The sequence below is a fragment of the Mobula birostris genome, chromosome 7 (genome assembly GCF_030028105.1).
Source record: "Mobula birostris isolate sMobBir1 chromosome 7, sMobBir1.hap1, whole genome shotgun sequence".
NCBI classification, from domain to species: Eukaryota; Metazoa; Chordata; class Chondrichthyes; order Myliobatiformes; family Myliobatidae; genus Mobula; species Mobula birostris.
In genome coordinates, this window is record NC_092376.1 from 44,595,714 (window position 1) to 44,614,317 (window position 18,604).

General features: G+C 42.4%; 1 long non-coding RNA gene across 1 annotated transcript in view; it reads left to right on the top strand.

The window, feature by feature from the left end:
- The first annotated feature begins 325 nt into the window (after positions 1–325).
- LOC140200727 (uncharacterized) overlaps positions 326–18,604 on the top strand; it is a 36,299-nt gene continuing 18,020 nt past the window's right edge. The window contains exons 1-2 of the long non-coding RNA XR_011886709.1: positions 326–459; positions 17,651–17,806. This is a non-coding gene — a long non-coding RNA (uncharacterized lncRNA). The remainder of the gene's footprint in view (positions 460–17,650; positions 17,807–18,604) is intronic.

Consider the following 18,604-nt stretch of genomic DNA (forward strand, 5'->3'; position numbering starts at 1 on the left):
AAATATTTATTGAAGGAACCTTCAGTTACTACTTTGTTTTCTTTCAGAGCTCCTTCAGCTTTTTTAGGCTTTTTGTTGACATAGGCTTGGATTTGCATGATGTTGATTTCTGTTTGTTTGCACCATAGAATCAATACACAAAAATAGTTCTGTACCACTTTTCAATACAATATTTATAAATGAATGCCATGATCAATTCTTTGCCTAAGCACACATTTTAAAAGTGGAAATGTACAAATTAGCATGCTGTTACTGTTTCACTTTTGTAACATTTTCAGATCTTCATTCTGGAAAAGAAATCATGGTAGTCTTGTGATGGGTGAACTGAACAGTGCCTACTCTGTGTCACTGAAATGATACTCATGCTGCACTTCATCTGAATTGGCAAGCTGCCCAGACATTCCAGTGTTGGCGGATAGATGGATATTTGGGTCGTGATATCATGTAGCTCTAACATACGTAAGTAAGTTTCGCTTATAATACTGGTGTCTCTTTTCACTGACCCTAATTCTAAAATTACATTTTTCTTTGTTTCCATGAAGTTGATTTCTGAAAAGGCTACCCAGTTGCTGTGATATGAAACTGGACAGGTTAGTGCAACATGACAGGCAAGTGCTCAGCCATCAGCTCTTCAATGTGAAAACTGAGTACTTGAATGCCTACAGCATATTTACAACGGTAGGCTGCACACACTGACAGAGAAAAAATACTCCTGAAAAGATACATTTATTCCAATCTGCCAGGACATGCTGAAAATGAGCAGCATCAAATGCATGTATAGATTGATAACTACTGCTCAAATTTACCTCTGAGCTCTGCTGAGCAAATACAGCTACAGCCTGTACACAGCTACACAGCTTCAATAATCCTTGATATTACACTGCTTTTCAGTGAGATTCCATGCAGTGTGAAGGTGTTTCCTACTTTTCTTTGCCACAAAGGACATTTCCTCAAATATAGCAGGCTCTTGCAAGAAACATAAGGTTGTGATAGTAGGAGATTTTAACTTTCCACATATTGACTGGGACTCCCATATTGTAAAAGGACGAGATGGGATAGAGTTTGTCAAATCTGTTCAGGAAAGTTTCCTTAATCAGTACATGGAAGTCCCAATGAGAAAGTGTGTGATACTTGATCTGCTTTAGGGAATGACAGGACTGGTGATAAAAGTTTGTGTAGGGGATCACTTTACAACTAGTGATCACAATGCCATTAGTTTCAAAGTAAATATGCAAAAAAACAGGTCTGGTTTTTGGATTGAAATTCTAAATTGAAGAAAGACCAATTTTGATGGTATCAGAAGTATCTGGCAAGTGCCGATTCGGATAGTCCTTCCAGATGAGGCAAAAGTTCGGCTGTGAGTCTGTTGGGGTCGCATATTGTGTCCAGCGCTCCCGGTGTGGCTTCCTGTGTATCGGTGAGACCTGACGTAGATTGGAAGATTGCTTCGTCAAGCACCTATGCTTCATCCTCAAGAAAAAGCGGGACCTCCCAGTGGCCACTCATTTTAATTCCACTTCCCATTTCCATTCTGATACGTCTATCCATGGCCTCCTCCACTGTCGTGATGAGGACACACTTAGGTTGGAGAAACAACACCTTACATTCACGTTTGGTAGCCTCCAACCCGATGACACAAACATCAATTTCTCAAACTTCCGGTAATGCACCCCACCTCTCCCCCACCCCCCACTTCACCATTTCCCATCCCCTTTTCCCTCTCTCACCTTATCTCCTTGCCCGCCCATCGCCTCCCTCTAGTGCTCCTCCTCCCTCTTCCTACTTCTGTGTCCTTCTCTCTCTTTCACCAATCAACATTGTAGCTCCTTACTTCATCCCTCTGCCTTCAGATTTCACCTATCACCTTGCGTTCCTCTCTCCCCTCCCCCACCTTTTAAATCTACTCCTCAGCTTCTTTTTTCTCCAGTCCTGCTGAAGGGTTTTGGCCCAAAACGCCAACTGTACTTTTTTTTTTTATATAGATTCTGCCTGCCCTGCTGAGTTCCTCCGGCATTTTGTGTATGTTGTTTGGATTTCCAGCATCTGCAGATTTGCGAATTGGGACAGGTTGTTTTCTGGAAAGGTGTATTTGGCAGGTGAAATTTTTGAGAGCACAAAGCTTGTATGTGCCTTTCAGAATAAAAGGTAAAGATAACAAGGAACCTTAGTTTCTGAGAGATATTGAGGCCCTGGTTAAGAAAATGGGGATGCATTGCAGGTATAGGCAAGTAGGAACAAGTGAGCTGCTTATGGAGTGTAAGAAATACAGGAAAACACCTAAGAAAGAAATCAGGAGGGCTGAAAGAAGGCATGTGGTTGCCTTACCAGACAAGGTTATAAAAAATCCTGAGGTCCTCGACAGCAATATTAAGAGTAAAAGGACTGCAAGGGACAAAATTGGTCCTCTGGAAGATCAGAGTGGTAATCAATGTGTGGAGCCAAAAGGTGGGGGAGATCTTAAATGAAATTTTTGCATATGTATTTACTCAGGAGATACATACACACACAGTCTATAGGAGTGAGGCAAAACGGCATCAACTTCATGGACTCTATACAAATTACAGAGGACGAGCTGTTTGCTGTCTGGAGTCTAATTATGGCAGATAAAACACCTGAGACTGACAAGGTGTTCCCTCAGACCCTGTGGAGGAGTGCAGAAATTGCTGGGACTCTGGCAGAGATATTTAAAACATCCTTAGTGACAGGAGTTTTACCAGAGGATTAGAAGATAGTCAATATTGTTCCACTGTTTAAGAAAAGCTCTAAAATTAAACCAGGAAATTATAGCTGCTGATCCTTACATCAGTCATGGGAAAGTTATTGGAAGGTATTCCAAATGACCGGATATGTGAGTATTTGGACAGACGTAAGACATAGGAGCAGAATTAGGCCATTCAGCCCATCAAGTCTTCAGCAACCCCTCTCAGAACACCGAGATGTAGTCCATCTGGTCCAGATGACTTATCCACCTTAAGACTTTTCAGTTTGCCTAGCACTTTTTCCTTTGTAATAGCAATGGCACTCACTCCTGTAGCCTGACACTCACAGACCTCTGACACACTACTAGCGTCTTCCACAGTGAAGACTGATGCAAAGTACCCACTAAGTTCATCTGCCATTTCTTTGTCCACTATTACTACCTCACCAGCATAATTTTCCAGTGGTCCAATATCAACTCTCAACTTCCTTTTAGTCCTTACATCACTGAAAAAACTTTTAGTATCCTGTTTTATATTATCGGCTAGTTTGTTCTCACATTTCATCTTTTCCTTTCTTGTAGCTTTTTTAGTTGTCTCTTGCTGGATTTTAAAAGCTTCCCAATCATCCAACTTCCCACTCACTTTTGCTACCTTATATACCCTTTCCCTAGCTTTTATGCAGTCCTTAACTTTCCATGTCAGCCATGGTTGCCTACACTTGCCACTTGAGAACTTATTTTTCTGCTGGGCATGTCTATCCTGTGCCTTGTGAACTATTCCCAGAAAATTCAGCCATCTCTGCTCTGTCATTATGCCCACCAGTGTCCCCCTCCAACCCACCTGGACAAGTTCCTCTCTCATGCCTCTGTAATTCCCCTTATCCCATTGCGATACCGATAGATGTGACTTATGCTTCTCCCTTTCAAATTACAGTATGAATTCAATCATATTTTGATCATTGCCTCCTAAAGGTTCCTTTACGTTAAGCTCCCTAATAAGATCTGGGTTATTACACAACACCCAATCTAATATTGCCTTTCCCCGAGTAGGCTCAAACACATGCTTCGCTAAAGAGCCATCTCATAGACATTCAACAAATACCCTCTCTTGCAACCAAACACCAATCTGATTTTCCCAATCCCTTGTGTATTGAAATCCCCCATTATGGTTGTGTCATTACCCTTATTACATGCCTTTTCCAGCTCCCTTTGCAATCTCAACCCCACATCTTGGCTACTATTTGGAGACCTATATGTGATTTCCACGATGGGTTTTTTTTTACTCTTGCAAATTCTTAACGCCACCCACAAATATTCAAGATTCTCTGACACTATGTCACCTCTTTCTAGATGTAATTCCATCGCTTATGCTATGCACATTTAAATTCAGCATCTTCCGTCCTGCATTCTTCACCCTTTTGAATTTTGCCTCTATGGTACATTTTAACCCTTTGCTCCCTCTGCACTTGTATCCAGTCATTAATTTGTCCTTCCTTACATTCATGTTATACCCATTATCTACTTGTTGACCTGCTGGCTCATCCTCAGCTTTATCGTCTTGGTTCCCATACCCCTATCATATTAGTTTAAACTACTCCCAACAGTTCTAGTAAATCTGCCTGCAAGAATATTGGCCCCCTTCGGATTCAAGTGTAACCCGTCCCTTTTGTACAGGTCCCACCTGCCCCAGAAGAGATTCCAATTATCCAGAAATCTGGATCCCTGGCCCCCGCTCCAATTCTTCAGCCACACATTTATTCTCCACCTCATTCTATTCCTATCCTCGCTGTCATGTGGCATGGGCAGCAATCCCGAGATTACCACCCTTGAGGTCCTGCTTCTCAGATTTCTTCTTAACTCCCTATATTCCTTTTCAGGACCTCCTCCCTTTTTCTTCCTATGTAGTTGGTACAAATATGTACCAGAACTTCTGGCTGCTCATCCTCCCTTTTCAGGATATTGTGGACATGCCCAGAAACAATTCAGACCCTGGCTCCTGGGAGGCAAGCACAGAGTCGCCTATCTTACCCCCTGACTATAGAGTCCCCTATTACTGCTGCCATCAGTTCTTTACCCTTCCGAGCTACAGGGCCAGACCCAGTGCCAGAGGCATGGCCGCTTTTGTTTCCCCCAGGTAGGTTTCCTCCTGCCAACAGTACTCAAAATGGAGTACTTATTGTTGAGGGGGATGGCCACAGGTGTGCTCTCCACTATCTGACGTCCCCCCTTCCCTCTCCTGATAGTCACACATTTATCTGTCACCTGTAACTTTGGGATGACTACCTCCCTGTAGCTCCTGTCTATCACTGGTTCACTTTCCCTCAGAAGCCAAAGGTCATCAAGCAGCAGCTCCAGTTCCCTGACATGGTCTCTAAGGACCGTGGACTGATTGAGGATAGTCCACATGGCTTTGTGTGTGGTAGGTCATGTCTAACCAATCTTATATACGGTAAACCTTTTTGAGGAAGTTACCAGGAAAGTTGATGAATGGGCAATGCAATGGATGTTGTCTGCATGGACTTCAGCAGGGCATTTGACAAGGTCCCACAAGGGAGGTTAGTCAAGAATGTTCAGTTGCTCAGCATTCACGATTAGTTAGTAAATTTTATTAGATATTGGATTTGTGGGAGAAGCCAGGAGGCCTGTGACTAGTGGAGTGCCACAGAGATCGGTGCTGGGTCCATTGTTGATTGTCATCTATGTCTCTATACATCTCTATCATCTGAGTGGACAGAGTCAGAGTGGTGATATTGAGCTTTAGCTTTACATGGACCAGCAAGAGAGGCTTCAGTCAGAGAAAACAAATATAAAAGCTCTAGGTTAAGTTTTTTTTATCCTTTTCTTCTTTATCCCTACTCAGCTAGGACAGTAGAGATGTCAGGCAGGATAGATGAATTGATCTCTTGTGGGATGTGGGAAGGCAGGGAGACCTCCAGTGTCCCTGATGACTGCAACTGTGAGAAGTACATCCAGCTGCAGCTCCTAACACTCCATGTTGAGGAGTTAGAGCTGGAACTGGATGAACTCTGGATCATTCGGGAGGCTGAAGGGGTGATAGATAGGACATATAGAGAGGTAGTTACACCCGAGGTGCAGGAAGCAGGAAACTGGGTGACAGGCAGGAAGGGCAAAGGGGTTAAGGAGCCAGTGCAGAGTACCCCTGTGGCCATCTCCCTCAACAACAGATATATCACCTTGGATACTGTTGGGGGTGGGGTGGGGTTCATCTATCAGAGGAATGTGGCAGTGGTTGGGTCTCTGGAACTGAGTCTGGCTCCTTGACTCAGAAGGGAAGGTGGGACAAGGGGCATGCTGTGATGATAGGGTATCCGCTAGTTAGGGGAATGGACAGGAGGTTCCGTGGTCAAGAATGAGATTCCCGGATGGTACGTTGCCTCCTGGGTGCCAGGGTCCGGGACATCTCAGATTGAATCCTCAGCATTCTTAAGTGGGAGGTTGTGGTCCATGTAGGTAACATGTGTAGGACTAGTGATGAGGTTCTGCATCAGGAGTTCAGGGAGTTAGGTGCTAAGTTAAAGGTCAGAACATCCAGGATAGTGATCTCAGGACTGCCACCCATGCCATGTGCTAGTGAGGCTAGAACTAAGAAGATTATACAGTTTGATATGTACCTAAGGAGTTTGTGTAGGAGGGAGAGCATAAGGTTTTTGGATCATTGGGCTCCCTTCAGGGAAAGTGGGACCTGTACAGAAGGCCCAATGCCCTGCTAATGCCCCGCCTCCCCCTCGTACCCCATCCGTTATTTATATACACACATTCTTTCTCTCACTCTCCTTTTTCTCCCTCTGTCCCTCTGACTATACCCCTTGCCCATCCTCTGGGATTTCGCCCCACTCCCCTTTTCCTTCTCCCTGGGCCTCCTGTCCCATGATCCTCTCGTATCCCTTTTGCCAATCACCTGTCCAGCTCTTGGCTCCATCCCTCTCCCTCCTGTCTTCTCCTATCATTTTGGATCTCCCCCCCCCCCCCACTTTCAAATCTCTTACTAGCTCTTCCTTCAGTTAGTCCTGATGAAGGGTCTCGGCCTGAAACGTTGACTGTACCTCTTCCTAGAGATGCTGCCTGACCTGCTGCGTTCACCAGCAACTTTGATGTGTGTTGCCTGTACAGAAGGGACAGTTTACACATGAACTAGAGGGGTTCTATTCTCCTGGCAGGAAGGTTTGTTAATGCTGCACGGTGGGGTTTAAATTGATGTTGCAGGAGGATGGGAACCAGAATGCCAGTGGAGAGGTTGTGGAGGCAAATGTTGGTAAGACCTCAGACAAAGTCAGGAATCAAAAAGTTGAACATGGTGTGACTAGTGTGCTGAGCTGTGTATATTTCAATGCAAGAGGTATCACAGGAAACAAGAGAAAATCTGCAGATGCTGGAAATCAGAGCAACACACACAAAATGCTGGAGGAGCTCAGCAGGCCAGGCAACATCTCTGGGAAAATAAGTACAGTCGACATTTCGAGCCGAAACCCTTCCACCAGTCTGGAGAAAAAGGGCTGAGGAGTAGATTTGAAAGGTGGGGGAGGGGAGAGAGAACCGCCAGGTGATAGTTGAAACTTGGAGGGGGAGGGATGAAGCAATGGTGTATGCGCACAATTCACACATTCTATTGCAACATATATCAAGTTAAATATTAAAATATTAAATATCTAATGCCATAGCAACAGGCTGTAATTGATAGTATGCTCATATAGTTAAGAATGCTGCTTGTGGAGTAATCACTCCTGCTGACTTTGCTAAGCTATTTGTATATTCCCAGGGATGCAAAGTTATTCTATCCTTTTAATTCATCATACGCACTTAACAGCTTCTTCCTTAATAAATGGTACACTCTGTGGAATTTGCCTCTGACTCCTTGTATCAGAAGATTCAAAACTAGTTGAAAATTTTTGGAAAAGGTTGTGAATACTGCTAACTGATCCTTGAACAGGAGATTGTATTTGGACCTGTTCCTCAGCAATTTACATTTCCAGTTCATTCATACTATTCTGTATAAACTCTGAAGGCATATTTATGCCTGTGGTGCATGGTCTAGTAAACAGAGCTGACGAATATTGTTTATTGTCCACTTTCCTTTGCAGTTCTCCAGCGTTCATATGTTCAGTTTTGGTTAATTGAAAGATCTATTATTCCCATTTGCAATATCATTTTCTTTCAGAACAGATTCAACCTCTTTCGAAAATTTCCAACTTTAATTCTATCAATTGTAAATGTGATTGAACCTTGTCACTGGGCTGAAGTAACTCAATTTTTTTTTAACATACCGTTATTTGTATGTCAATGGAGCATATTCCAGAGTGAAAATTTGTAGTTTTCACCAATGTGTATTTTTCATCTGAGTGGTTGGTATCAGGGAGAAAGAATTTATTCTTTAACTCAGACACCAAATACTTCTCAGTATCATGCCTATGATATTGAGATTCTTTCCACATGGTGCCACTTCTTGATGTATCTGATTTTTTTTGTCTGAATATTTTGTTCTAACTGAAGTGTACTTGCTGAGCAAATCCACCCTTAAGGGTGTTTGTCTGGGGTTGATGATGCTAGACAGACCTTTTCCCCACCTTTTAAAGCACTATGTTCAGAAGTGTTATGGGAAATTGTTCATGTAGATTAATTTTTCAGATGTGACTGTACTGAATGAATGAGCGGATGTTTTCTTGCAACATTCACAACCCAGATGATCAGGAAAAGATTTCTCAAAGGAACCTTCTCTTAAGTCTTTGTTTTCATTCAGAGCTTCTTTGGCTTTTCAGATTTTGTATTAATAAAGGCTTGAGTTGCATGATGTTGTTTTCTGTTTGGTTGAAACACAATAATTAATTCTATACTACTTCCCAATACGTTCAGTACATCTAAAAGAAACTGCCACAGTCAAGTCTTTGCCATAAGCACACATTTTAAAAGTGCAAGTTTACAAGTGAGTCGGCTGTTACCATTTCACCTCTGTAAAATATTTCCAGATATTCATTTAGTAACTGTAATCTTATGGTGGGTGAACTGAATAGTGCCTGTTCTGTGTCACTAGAATGATGCTGATTCTGCACCTCATCTGAATTGGCAAGCTGCCCAGACATTCCAATGTTGGTGGATAGATGGAAATTTAGGTCAGAATATCATGTAGCTGTAACAATAGATTCACTTTTAAAGCTGTTGTATCTTTTCACTATTTTGTTTCCATGAAGTTGATTTCTGAAAAGGCTACCCAACTGCTGTGATATGGAACTTGACAGGTTAGTCCAACATGACAGGCAAGTGATCAGCCATCAGTCCTTCAATGTGAAAACTGAACACTTGAATGCCTACAGCATATTTACAATGGTAGGCTGCACACACTGACAGAGAAAAAATATTCCTGAAAAGATAAATTTATTCCAATCTGACAGGGCACAATGGAAACTGACAGGGATTCTGAACGAGTGGGCAGCATCAGATGCATATACAGATGAATAACAATAGCTCAAGTTCACTCTGAGCTCTGCTGAACAAACACAGCTACAGCCTGAACACAGCTATAAAAATTCAACCATCTTTGATATTACACTGTTTTCCAATGAGTTTCCACATAGTATGAAGAAGTTTCCCAATTTTCCTCAGCAGAACCTTTTGCCTGATGTTTTACCCACTCACTTTAACTTTCTCTAACTAACTTGTAGCGCCTTCATCCCAAACGTTAACAACTTACTTTCTTAGCAATCTTCATGTCATCAGCTAATTTAACACCAACATCTTTGGCCCCTTCATCCAACTCAGTTGTGTAACCGTAGAAAGTTTATTTATTTACTTACTGAGCCAGTGCAGAATAGGCCCTCCCAGTCCTTCGAGCCTCACCGCCAAGCAATTCCTCCAATTTAACCTTAGCCTAATCACGGGACAATTTACAATGACCGGTACGTCTTTGGACCGAGGGAGGAAACTGGAGCGCTTGGAGGGAACCTACATGGCCACAGGGAGAATGTACAGGTAGCGGTGGGAATTGAACCCTTCGCCTATACTGTGCTAACCACTACCCTACCTTGGAAATGCACACACAAAATTGTGAGGAACTTAGCAAGTCATGTAGCATCTGTGAAGGAGAATAAACAGGTGTAATGCCCTGGTTAAGATTTCTACCATAATGCTGTAGATATTTCATTTTAACAGTTTCTGCAGAAGGAGTATGCCCTGCTGGTAGAATGTTTTAGCTTCGGCTAACGATGAGGAACCCTGCTGCTCAATTTAGGAATGTTGTGTTAGCCAATTAGGATGGCAGAATCGGGAGAAAGTTCTAGAGAGTGGGACGGAAAGAGATTTGTGATGGACGGTAGTCTGGGATCTTTTGGGCAGGAGCTGCAGAAAGGACAGGAGGGAAGATGGCTGAGGATGCTGGGGGAAGGAGTGTCCCTGTTACACAAAGTGCTTTGTGCAGATGAATGGCTCCAAGGAGGAAGGGCCAATACTCCTGAGAGAGAGAGAGAGAGAGAGAGAGAGAGAGAGAGAGAGAGAGCCTGTTTGCTTGAGATGGATTTCAAGCGAAACTCAGAATGTGGTGTGTACTTTCATGCAGACCGTGGGTCCAGCACGAGTGAAAATACAACTTCACAATGAGCTCCAATTTCATGTGCACATTTGGACTGGTCTAAGCGTAATGGGCTTTTTTGTCCTTTTCTTTTTCTTACTAACTCTTTGCTAAAGCTGAAATTTGTAAATACACTTCCTTTATAATTTTATGTGGTGTACGATTTGTTATTTCTTGCGACTTATTAGTGTGTATGGGTAGAATTTACACAGCATTCGCTGAAATTGAGGTTTCTTTAATCAGAACATCACAATATTCCTGTTTGGTTGAACCCAAATCATCCTGATCTTAGACAAATATTGATTATGAAAGGTGGCCTTCTCATTGCTGAGTCCCTTGGCTGTTAGCAAAGACGGCTAGTGAGCCAAGTTTGCATATGAGCGCGGTGCGGGGTTACACAAGCAAGGTTTTGACCCCAGATCCCTCATCAGGACTGGAAAGGAATGGGGCGAAAGCCAGAACGAGAAAGTTGGGGAAGAAGCAGGACAATAAGCTGGCAGGTGATAGGTAAGATCAGGTGAGGGGAGGAGGAGGGGATGAAGTAAGAAGCTTGTGGTGATAGGTGGAAGAGGGAAAGGGCTGAAGAGGGAATCTAATAGGAGAGGACAGTGGATCATAATGTAAAGGGAAGGACAAGGGGAGCCAGTGGAATGTGATAGGTAGCTGAGGCGAAGGGAAGAGGTGAGAGGTAATCAGAGTGGGCCATGGAAAAAGAGAGAAAGGAGTAGTAGGGGTGGAATTAGAGAAACCCATGTACATACCAGCAGGTTGGAGTTACCCAGACAGAATATGCAGTGATGCTCCTCCAACCTGGCTTGAGCCTCATCATGGCAGAAGCGGAAGCCACAGATAGACATGCCGGTATGGGAATAGGAAGTCAAATTGAAATAATCGACCATAGGTGGCTGTTTATTGCCCTCCATAGATGCCAGCTGACTTGATGAGTTCCTCCAGCATGTTGTATGTGTTGCTGGACATTTCCAGCAAACGCAGAATCTCTTATGCTTATGAAAGATGAGACACTTGGATTCACTCTACAGCACAGCACTTAAGTGTATCCTTTCCTGGTTGTTAAGATGCACTAAGTGCTGTGCTGTAGAGTGAATCCAAGTGTCTGTTTCCTGGTCGCCAGCCAAACATCTATCCATGCCATTAGATCAACTTTGATGTGGCTCTTTGTTAGAAGCCTTGTAGAAATCCAGGGAGAGTAAATCCACTGACTCCTGTATCAGTAGTTCACGTTACTCAAAAGAGCTACAATATGCTGGTTAAATATTATCTCAGTTTCACAACAACACACACAAAATGCTGGAGGAACTCAGCAGATCAGGCAGCGTCTATGGAAAAGAGTAGACAGTCGACATTTTGAGCTGAGACTCTTCATAGGACTGGAACGGAAGGGGGAAGAAGCCAGAATAAGAATGTGAGGTAGGCGAAGGACGATAGCCAGAGGGTAATTTCACAACATAGAGCAGAAGAAAGCACTGGGTCCTGCTGTAGGGTAATGTAATTAGTGGAAACGTACATAATTCACAGCCACCCACATTGGTTTGGGGCTCACTTTAAAAACCTGATCTGACGTGATGCCATAATTACGTAAAATACTTTTACCGACGTGATGCCATAATTACGTAAAGTACTTTCACCATGCAGTGTTTGGAGTACAATAAATGAGTTGCTATGGTTTTCCTTAAACATAAAATGCCTCTGCCGTTTTTATTCGTGAAAACCTACATTACTACCCAGTGAAGCTGCATTATAGCCTAGAGTGTTTGATGAAAGCCACCAAAAATGTTCCCTGTGCCTCTGGCTGCAACACAAGCCCAAGGCATGATTGATCCATTCCCATGCTTAACAGTTGGAGAGAGGTTCTTTTCATGAAATTCTGCACCCTTTTTTCTCCAAACATACCTTTACTCATTGCGGCCAAAAAGTTTTATTTTAACTTCATCAGTCCACAGGACTTGTTTCCAAAGTGCATCAGGCTTGTTTAGATGTTCCTTTGAACCATTTGAATAGAACATTTACTGGTAGAGGGAAGAATGAATTCAATTAAATACCAGCAAATTCTGGAAGCAACCATCACACTGTCTGTAAAAAAAAAAAGCCAAAGTTGAAAAGAGGATAGCTTCTACAATAGGATAATGAACCTAAACACACCTCAAAATCCACAATCGACTACCCCAAGAGGTGCAAGCTGAAGGTTTTGCCATGGCCCTCACAGTCCCCTGACCTAAACATCATCCAGAATCTGTGGATAGACCTCAAAAGAGCAGTGCATGCAAGATGGCCCAAGAATCTCACAGAACTAGAAACCTTTTGCAAGGAAGAATGGACAAAAATCCCCCAAACAAGAATTGAAAGACTCTTAGCTGGCCACAGAAAGCGTTTACAAGCTGTGATACTTGAAAAAGGGGGTGTTACTAAGTACCGCCATGCAGGGTGACCAAACTTTTGCTTCGGTCCCTTTTCCTTTTTTTGTTATTTTGAAACTGTAAAAGATGGAAATAAAAAAGTTTTCTTGCTTAAAATATTAAAGAAATGTGTCATATTTAGCCTTATGCCTTTAGGAAATATATATATGTGTGTGTGCCTAAGACTTTTGGACAGTACTTTACAAGAAATCGAAACTCATTTTTTCCATTTCTTTTAGAAGTGGACACTTACTTTGAGCAATAAAAGATGTTGACTGTTCTTTTTTTTGTCCAGCTTCAAGGTGCAATTAATTAAAGTGGGCCTGGTCAATCCTCTTTTAATTGCTCTTGTGTGTCATCCACCAAAAATACATACTCGATTTTTGGACTTCCCCTCAAACACTATGCCCAGACTGAGTTCTGATTTTTGGTGATTTTAATATTCATGTTTGTTGTCCCGCTAAGCCTCTCGTAAGTGATTTTATGCATCCGGTTGAGTCTTTTAATCTTGCTCTGCTTATTACTGGACCCACTCAGAAGCAAGGCCATACACTGGGATGTGGCATTAAAATGTGTGGCCACTGGAGATCCTGCTTCCTCTGGTGGACAGAGCATTGGTGTTCAGTGAAGTGGTCTCCCAGTCTGCGTCGGGTCTCACCAATATATAGAAGGCCACACCGGACACAGTATATCACACCAGCCCTTACACTTCCTCCCTCACCACCATTCAGGGCCCCAGACAGTCCTTCTAGGTGAGGCAACACTTCACCTATGAATCGGCTGGTGTGATATACTGCATCCGGTGCTCCCGATGCGGCCTTCTATATATTGGTGAGACCCAACGCAGATTGGGAGACTGCGTCACTGAACACCTACGCTCCAGAGGAAGCAGGATCTCCCCATGGCCACACATTTTAATTCCACGTTCCATTCGCATTCCGATATGTCAATCCACAGCCTCCTCTACCGTCGAGATAAAGCCACACTCAGGTTGGAGGAACAGCACCTTATATTCCATCTGGGTAGCCTCCAACCTGATGGCATGAACATTGACTTCTCTAACTTCCGCTAATGCCCCTCCTCCCCTTCTTACCCCATCCCTATTTTATTTATTTATTTATTTTCCTCTCTTCTCCTCTCATATTAACTCCTTGTCTGTTCTCCATCTTCCGCTGGTGCTCCCCTCCCCCTTTCTTTCTTCCAAGGCCTTCCATCCCATGATACTCCCCCTTCTCCAGCCTTGTATCCCCTTTTTCTAATCAACTTCCCAGCTCTTGGCTTCATCCCCTCCCCCTCCTGTCTTCTCCTATCATTTTGGATCTCCCCTCCCCCTCCCACTTTCAAATCTCTTACTATCTCTTTTTTCAATTAGTCCTGACAAAAGGTTCTCGACCCAAAACATCGAATATACTTCTTCCTATAGATGCTGCCTGGCCTGCTGCGTTCCACCAGCATTTTGTGTGTGTTCCCATTCTTTTCTCTATATATATGCCTCCCCTCGGCCAAATCATTCAAAAATATGACATTTCTTTTCACTGTTATGCTGACAACGCACAGCTTTATCTCCCCCGAAACCAAACGACCAGTCAAATCTAGCCAGCCTCATGAACTGCCTTGAGGACATAAAGTGTTGGATGGCACAAAACTTCTTACAGCTGAATGAAGGCAAGTCTGAAGTTGTCCTATTTGGCCCCCCTGACTCCATCAAAGTGATTACCAACAGTCTTGGTAACCTGTCCACCCTTTCCAAACCCCATGTCAAAAACCTTGGTGTGATACTTGATTCCACCTTTAAGTTTGACAAGCAAGTTAATGCAGTAGTAAAAGCCAGCTTTTTCCAGCTTCATACTATTGCCAAAATCAAGCAGTTTCTCTCTTTCAAAGATCTCGAGAAAGTCATCCACGCCCTTATATCTTCCCGCTTGGACTACTCCAACTCCCTGTATACTGGGATTAGTCAGTCGCCCCTGTCCCGCCTGCAACTGATCCAGAATGCCGCAGCCAGGCTCCTGATAGGTGCCCGGAAGAAGGACCATATTACTCCTATCCTGGCCTCCCTCCTCTGGCTGCCAGTACAGTTCAGAATTGATTTTAAGATCCTCCTGTTTGTTTATAAAGCCCTAAATGGGCTGCCCTCCCCCATATCACAGACCTTCTAACCCCTTATTCTACTTCTAGGTCCCTCAGGTTGGCTGACTTGGGGCTCCTGGCTGTCCCGCGATCAAAATTTAAGTTCAAGGGTGACTGCACCTTTGCTATTGTAGCCCCTAGACAGTGGAACAGCATTCCCCTCCCAATCAGATCTTCCTCCTCCATCGACTCTTTTAAATCCAGGCTCAAAACTTACTTTTGTTCACTAGCGTTTGAATCCTCCTGATGTGGCTGATTTTTGGCTTGTGCCTAGGCCCTTGTGTTGTGTCTTTTGTGCCTATAAGCTGTTTGCTTTGTTGGTTAAATCTGTGTTTCTTGTATTTGTGATTTTAGCTATCTGCTCTGATCTGTACAGCACTTTGGTCAACTTGGGTTGTTTTTAAATGTGCTATATAAATAAATTTGACTTGACTTGACATTTTTCCATAGATGCTGTCTGGCCTGCTAAGTTCCTCCAGCATTTTGTGTGTGTTGCATTCTGCAGATTTTCTCTTTGTAATAAATATTGCGTTTGCTTTTGTAGAAGAGCTGGGAAATATCATTTCTCATTTTCGGCACAATCTCTGATGTTTCATTAGCAAGCACAGGAGAAATGTTGAAGTTGTCAGTATATCAGATGCTTTTTATACACTGAAGAGGGTTGAAAAACACATTGGTCAGATATTTCATTCATGCCAAAGTTGTTGTTAATTCTAGTTTCCCAATGTCTTTGAATCATCTTTCAATTGTCTTGCTCTTCATCAAAAGAGCACTAAAAATAAACAAGTACTTCACATTTATCCAAGCAAATTAAAAATGAACTTGCAATTCAGCAACAGTAACTACCTATGAAATTTAACGAACAATATCATTTCCGTACAGCTTTCCGTAGAAAGAGGGCATAGTGTATGCATGCAATTCACACATTCCATTGCAGTGTATATCTAGTTAAATATTAAAATCACAAAGTTATTACATTCACTTCAATATGCACTAAAGGATTTTACTGCAGTTATGTCTACAGGCAGGAACAGTTGTAAAAATGTCAGTATCAATCTCTAATTTCAATAACATCAGAATGTGAGCATATTGTCAAAAATATTAGCTGAGAAATTACCTCTTGTAGTTGCAATATAATACCATATTAATTATTCTGCTCTAATTTTACCAAAAGCATATATGCAATAATATACCAGAACTGTCTCTTAGTGACACAAACAACATCATGAAACCTCTTGAGTCGGGTGGAAGGTACATGCATTTGTATTGGAAAAGTTCCCATATCCCCTAAAACAAATATGCTATGTGCTTTCCATATGCCAGTCAGCCTCCAAATATCATAACTGATAATTCAGCTACTTCAGTACTTAATTCCTTGACAAATAGGTTTAATCTGCATTGCTACCTCAGACTTTTCTTTGCACTTAGAAGGGAAATAAGTTTCCCAGTGTTAGGTATATTTGTATTTTGAACTGTGAAATGAAGTATCAACCCTTCTCAGAAAAATGGTAACTGCATTGAAGTGAAACCTCAAACCTTCAATAGAAATGATAATCAACACTTTCTGGGGAAGAAGAGGAACTCTGAAATGACCCTTTCCACCTTCTCCAATATAAAACCATCAATGCCTTTGCTCACATAACCTTTTTATTTCTTCTAGTATTTCTCTCTCAACTCCCTCTACTCCCCTTTTCAGTTCCTATTATCTCCCCATTCGCCAACTTAAATGTCACAATTTCTTATTTCTGATGACACAGATGGAAGGTACATCAAAACCTAGCTTAGATTACATTTCAAGTCTACAAATACTTCCTCCTATATCACACATTTCACAAATATACCCTTACACAGACATAGAATAGATTCCATGGAAATACGTGTGGACAACGGGGCAAAGCTTTGAGCAGCATCCAGTTGAACCTTCTGGAACCTTAAGCCAAAGCAGGGACCTCCTTTCAGTTTGAACAGTGATCTGCCTCATAGGAAACAGTGCTGACAAAACCGTTGTGCTTTATAAGTTCAGAGGTTCTTCCATTGCCCAGAGGGAAATAATTGTGTGGACAACACAATACGTTTTTTGACAGTTATTACAGATGCAAGACGTTTAAGATGCAGGGAGGACAACTGATACCTTTTACAGATCACTGGTTACATACCAATGAGAAGAATGTGTATGGCACACTTTTTTTTCCTTTACCTAATATTTGAATTCAATATTTAAACAAAATAGGGTCCCATCTAGCTTACTAAGTGTCTCTCTTTTAAGGACAAGATGTACAGGTATTGCTCCAAATGAACAGTATGACATTTTTATAATATAAAAAAATTATAAAATGTTTTATAATATAAAATTTACAATGCTATATATGATGACTTTAGAGCAAAATGTTACATATTTGAGTTGAAGTTTATAGCTAAGCTGGGAGGTGTGTTGTGTAGTTAATATTGCCATAATATTTGAGTAAAATTGTAAATATATTGTTTGATTAAATATTTTCATTTGTTTACATCATTCATTATGGGTTATATGTGAGAAGAAGGTGAATTGCATATGTTATTATGCCACCATTTCATATGTGAGTGCCACACTAAAGAAAAGAACTAAGTACATGAGTATTGTCGGTTCCTGTGTTTTTTTATTAGTTTCTGAAGTTAGAAAACATAATCGGTTTCTTCCTAAGTGCAGCTGCTGCTTGGACCATGATCTTGGCCCTGCTTGAGCTATTTGGACTGCAGCAGGAGATAGGCGCTCCTAGCATATAGAGGATTGTCTAGCCTTTGCCCAAACCTCACTTCCACAATGTGATCTGCGATTTAATATCACTCCTCTAGGTCACCAACCTGGGCATTGCGACATTAGTGCACACGGCTTGCTTCCTCGCCGTGCCCTTTGTATGTCCGATGCAGTACTTTCACTGGAGTAGGAGGTGGACGGTGACGCCTCCAAATGCAGACGGATCAGAGTGTCATCAGTCACGGTGTGACCAGGTGAGTGTCAGCAGATAAGTAGCATCTTCTCCTTGGTGTTAGCAAACTTGCACAACTCGGATTTAAATCTGGCCAAAAAGCCAGAGATTTTCATTGAGGACAGGGAGCACTCATGGAAGGAGCAATGGATTTAACGATCCAGGTCAATAGTCTCCAATCAGAACTGGATATTTGAAAAAAACATGTGGGTTTTAAGTTAGGATGTAGGGTGCAAAGAACGTACCCTGCCTGTGGGTCCAAATGATGACACGTCTGTCAGAGAAATCGATTGGAAGATGGAATATGAGGTGTTGTTTCTCCTCCCTGATAGTGGCCTCATCATGGCAGCAGAGGAGGCCATGGACCAACATCTCAGAATGGGAATGGGAATTGGAATTAATGCAGTTTGGCCACTTGTTGTGGATGGAGTGAAGGTATTCGATGAAGCATCCCTCCAAATAATACTAATAAGTATTACATCTTTGTGCTGCATCCAAACGGAAATGTTTAGCATTCTCAAATTATTGAGCCCCAAGGGCCTTAGGTGGCCAACCAGGATGATGAAGTTTTGCTCCTTGGGCTTACATTAAACTTGAGTGGAACCGAGATACCACGTGCTGTGTCCTGAATGCCGTATATAAAATTGGACGATACTGGGGGAATGACTGCTTCACCAGACAGGAGTTTGGGTCAGTGGAAAATGAAGAGGAAAATGAGCACATGTGGCATCTCCTACCATTGCATGGAAAAATGTAGTGAGAGGGAAGTGGCTGGTGGAGATGGAGGAGTGAGATGGAGTGATGGAGAAAGTAGTCTATA